The sequence below is a fragment of the Rhinolophus sinicus genome, chromosome 14 (assembly GCF_057876585.1).
Source record: "Rhinolophus sinicus isolate RSI-liver-muscle chromosome 14, RSI-T2T, whole genome shotgun sequence".
Taxonomy (NCBI): domain Eukaryota; kingdom Metazoa; phylum Chordata; class Mammalia; order Chiroptera; family Rhinolophidae; genus Rhinolophus; species Rhinolophus sinicus.
The window spans coordinates 20,705,466-20,710,721 of NC_142514.1; positions in this window are offsets into that span (position 1 = coordinate 20,705,466).

The following is a 5,256-nucleotide window of genomic DNA, read 5'->3' on the forward strand; positions in this document are numbered from 1 at the left end:
GTGTTTTCCTGCTGTGTTACTTACGAGCGTGTGACAGGGATGCAGCCGCTGCGGAGTGGAATTTCTGGTGCGTCTCCCTAGATATAAGTAGCGTGGAAGCCAGGAGCCCACTTTCATTTCAGTCCTGTTTGTTTTTCCTGATCCACTCGCCCTGCTCCACACAGAGGTCTTCACCTGTAGGCAGTGTTTAATCTGGTGGCTCTCAGGGGGCTCTGAGCAACGGCTGTCCTGCGGGTTCAGTTTGATTTCTCCGGAAAGGAATGGATCCCAGGGAGGGGAGAAATGGGAGACCAGGCAGGAGGGGCTGGAATTCCAGAGGATCCACAGTGGGTCCTCCAGAATGGCCCAGGTCCCTCTGCTGGTCACCCCGGTACAAACAGCAACAGCTACACTCAGAATAATGGATGGATGGATGGATGGATGGATGGATGGATGGATGGATGGATGGATGATGGATCGATGGATGATGGATGATGGATCGATGGATGATGGATGAATGGTGGATGGATGGTGGATGGATGGAAGGATCCACAGTCGGCCCTCCAGAATGGCCCAGAGCAGCCCCTCCCCCATACCCTGACTTCCACAGAAAGGTTGGGGTCCAAGGGCACCTGTGGCAGAGAGAGAACCCACAGCCCAAAGCCCTGCCGACTTGGCTATGGGGACGGGTACAAGCCATTCTCCTCTGCACCTCAGGAGCCCCTGGAAATAGCCCCAGCCTGGCCAGTCCTGAGCCCCTGCGAGCTGGCAGGGGAGGCTCTAACCCTCACCAAGGAGAGGTAGGGCAGAGGCTCCCATGAGCTCTGGCTCAGGTATTCCAGCCTTTTCCAGTCTGAGGCTCAGCCTGAAAGCCTGTGCACAGCTTGACCCTCAGGAACAAAGGGCCACTGCTCCCACCTTGCACCTGTGAAATGTCGATGTCACCTCAGAGACTTTGGCTGCCCTAGCTTTGCACTCAGCACAATTGTCTCCTCCTCCAGGAAGACCTTCCCTGCCACACTCACTCTCTGTACCCCATCTCTGCCTCTCCCCCAGGCTACTCTGTCACCTCCCACCTGCCTGTTTACATCCCCCCTCAACCACCCCCGTGAGAATGAGTTCCTCAGAGGGAACACCCTCCTGGGTCCCTGTACAACCAACACCTCATTAGTCTAATGGAATTTCTTCAACCCACCCCCCTCAATGGTGCCCAGTGAGGGTCATGTGATATACATGGCACGTACTCACGAAGTGCTAGTTGAATAATATGCAGGTACAGCAGACGGGTAGAGGGAGGAAGGACCTCTACGTGAGTACATGAACGTGTGTCCACCTGTGTGGGAATGGGGGCAGCTGTGCCCCGTCTGTGTGGAGCTGAGCAGTTAGGAGGTGTGGCTGAGAGTCAGGCCCTCCTGACCCCCATTCCTGCTGCTGGGTGGAAAGGCGTGTCCAGGTGTGCACAGGGGAGGGAGAATGCCAAAGAGAAAAGAGTGGAGGTCACTGATGGTGTCCTTACAGTGAGGGCCATGCTCTGCACTGGGGAACATGTATTCACTCAACGAGCATTTGCCTACTGCATGCAGGGCACCGAGCTGGCACGTGGGGTACATGGGAATATGAAACAAAGATCCCTGCCCTCATGGAGCTGATGTGCCAGTGGGACAGTCAGATAATAAACAGTAAACATAATCTATCAATAAATTATATAGATTGTTGGGGGCGAGAGTGGCGGCAGGGTTCAGAATTAAATAAGATGGTAAGGCTGAGAAGGTAAGGCTGGAGCAATGACTTGTCCCCTCATTTCACCTTCACAGCATTTTGAGGAAACAGAGGCTCAGAGAGACTAACCATGCGCCCAAGGTCACACAGCATGAGGTGCAGGCAGGACTCTGCTGCATTCTGAGCCCTCACAGGCATTACTGGGCAGCTCTTTGCATTAACTCTGATACAAGGACACTGTCATCCCCACTTGACCAATGAGGAAATGGAGCCAGGTGACCAGGACCACAGTATGGAGCGACAAAGCCAGGACTCGAACCCGGGCTTGCCAAAATGAAAAGCCTCTGGTCTTCCATGAGCTGCCACTTGAAAGGAAGCCACAATGAGCCCCCAGGTGGGTCTCAGGCAGCCCCAGGGGAGCTTTTTGGGGCCTGGGCCCTTTTCAGGGACCTCTGCTCACTGCTGATCCAGGCAGGAAGTGACACCCTTAGGAAACCGGGGCGGGGGGGGGCTGGTGCCAGCAACAGCATTACACACTGTGGGAGGATCAAGGAGGACTTTCTGAGGCCTGAGCCAGGCCCACTGTCTGGGCTAAGAGGCAGCTGGCCTTTGATCCAGGGCCCAGTCACTGAGCCGCCTTGGATGTAGGAAGACAGACACCTTGTGAAGCCAGAGCTGTCAGGGGACAGATCAGAACCTTGCGCCTCATTAGCCCTCTGGCCTAATTTCCTGTTCCCTTTGCTGAGAGCTGAGGTGGCTGCCATAGTAACTGCACAGACAGACAAGTTTACACAGGCAGCTCCCGGAACACTGTGTGTCCACCTAAAGGAGAGAAGGCATCTGGGCCATGCATGTGGAACAAACGGGCCTGTGTCCCAGCCCCGCGCTTCCCCTCCTGTCCTCTGAGCCTCACTTCTCTCTTCTGTAAAAGGGGCTGTCACTGTGCCTGTGTCCCGAAGTTGGGAGGAATGCAATGCCAAGCATGGGAAGCGTTCGGTATCTGTCAGCTGTCACAATTTTTGCATCTGGAGGTTCAGGGACATTCACACTGTTAAATGCCTACTGTGTGTAGGTCATAGGCTGAGGCACGTTCCATGGCAGCGTCTCACTGAGCCTTGAGTAGAAGCCTAGGAAGCAGGAAGCATCTACCCCACTAACAGATGGACGAGGAGGCTCAGAGAAGGGGAGGGACTCACCCAGCGTCTCCTGTGCTGGGTGCTGGAGCAGGTCTCCCACCCAGGTCTGGGCAGAGGCAGGGTGACCACTCAGAATCCCCCCACCCAGGGTCTCCTTGAAATGCAGGCTCCAGGGCCCCCTACCCATTTGAAGACTTAGGATCCCAGGGCTGGGTTCTGGGACTCCCAGGGGGATTTGGGGCAACAGAGCCCATACTAGGGGACCCTTGAGAGGGATCAGCTGGGCAACTTCCAGGGTCTTCTCCAACCTCCACTATCCTGGAGTCTGAAAGCCCTGCATTGAGTGTGCGGCCAGATGCCCAGCCCGAGACCATGGATGGCCTGGCTTGCTGCCCACATGGTGACTCATTGATAATCAGGTCCTTCAGCTCTTCCGAGGGCCCCCCAGGTATTCTCCCAGCCTGGTCTGGGGCGCTGGCACATCCTCCTGGCCCACTCTTGCACACTCTCTAGATTGTCCCCCTGCAGAGACCAGACGCCCTGGCACTGTCACCAAGTAAGGCAGCAACTTGCACTTTACAATGAGTGAGAAAGGCAGAAAGGAGTGGCTTCAGGCCCTGTGAACCTGAGGGGGCAATGGGAGGGGACGCGTTCTGACCTGTTAGTAGGTTTCCATGAGGGAGGAAAGGACAGTTCTTGATCTGGAGGAGATGCTGCCTCCTCCTGAAGCCCTGGTGGGAGATTTGTACCTGAGATACAGCTCCTGGGCCCAAACCCCAGCAAAGATGCAGTTCCCATCTTGAGCACTGACCGGCATGTGCCCTGTAGTCAGCACTTACAGTCTCCTTTCAGTCTCCATGCCCCAGCAAGGAAGGAATTGTTCTCCCCATTTCCTAGGTGAGCAAACTGAGACCCAGTGAGGCAGTCATGTGCCTGAAGTCACACTGCATGTAAGGGACAGTGTGACTCACCCCAGCTCTTTGGATTGTGGGGTCTGCCTTGTCTTCATGGCACTTTTTTTGAGGCCCGTCAGGCATCTCTTGGGTTTCCCAGTACGTCCCCTGCCCTGCCCAGGCTGTGGCTTATCTGTGTTGGGAGAGGCAGGCCCTGACGTCCCTGCAGGTCCTTGCTGAGTGTGCCAGACTGCAGAGCTGAACCATCCCAATGCTGAGCGGTTCCGCTGGCAGTCACATTCCCCAAGTTGGTTAAGGTGACCACAGCGTGACTGCCAAGTGACTGCTTACTCCCCAGGGGAGGGCCTGCTGCTTTGCCGCTTGCTACAAAAGGTATTGTGCCCTTGGTTCCTCGGCTGCAAGACAACCCACTGGTGTACGAGTCCCCCATCTGGACACAATGCTTCTCCCGGTGCGACTTGGAGCAAAGGGCAGGCCCTGCAGTACCTGGCTGTTGGCTGTGCTATATGTCAGCGACTCTGTTGCTCTGATTCCTCCAGTCTCACCTCCTTCCAGCACCTGTGGGGCTCAGCAAGTCGACCAGCTGGCTCCCGTGGCCATCTCTCCTTTGCAGTCTGTTGCTTCTTCCCATCCCTATGAGGTTGGAGTTCTTCCCTGACAATTGGCTTGGAGACATTTACTATGTGATTAGGGGTCAAAACTTGGCCATTTGCAATTAGGAACTTGAGAGAGTGGGGAGTAGAAGACATTTTCTTTGGGGGCTCCTGCTCAGCCCCCCGCCCCACCCTAACAGTCAGTCTGAGCCAACAGCCCCCTGTTGGCCTCCAGACAGCTCGAAACCAGGGAGAGCAGAAACAGTATCTAGGGGTGTTCACACAAACATTTCAGAATGAGGGGTCGGGAGAGTTGCTCAGCTGGCGGAGTGAGTCATCAACCCCTCGACTCTTTTGTAGGGGCACCCTGAAGGGTTGCTTCTGTCTGCCCATGTGCCTCAAGTGACAGGGGTGAAAGCGGCCCTCTCTGATCATGCCTGCACCTGACTCCCAGCGCCAGTGAGCCCCTCCTTCATGTCGGCCATTCCAGGTACACCCCCTTCTTCAGAAAACAGCACACTAAAGCCCAAGATAGCCTTCAAGCTCATCTTACACGGTCTCCACAGCCCATTTCACAGGTGGGAAAACTGAGTATCAAGTTCACCAGAAGGCAGCAAAGAGGGAGTAGAAATATCAGAAACATTAGAGACAATAGGCCTGGTTTCCAATTCCAACTCTAACTCAACTGCTTTGGGGCATTCTGCACCCAGCCCAGTGCCCTGCACACATCTGTCTGCCTTAGTTCCTCTCTCTGTTAAATGGGTTTATAAAATGAGCACCGTGAAGTTTAAGTTAGATAATCCACGTAATGCCTCCAGCACATAGTAGGTGCCCAAGAAATGGTAGTTCAATAGAAGATCAAGGCTGCCCTGACCCAAGTCCCCAGATACTGAGGCCCGTCTCCAGGTCAGCACG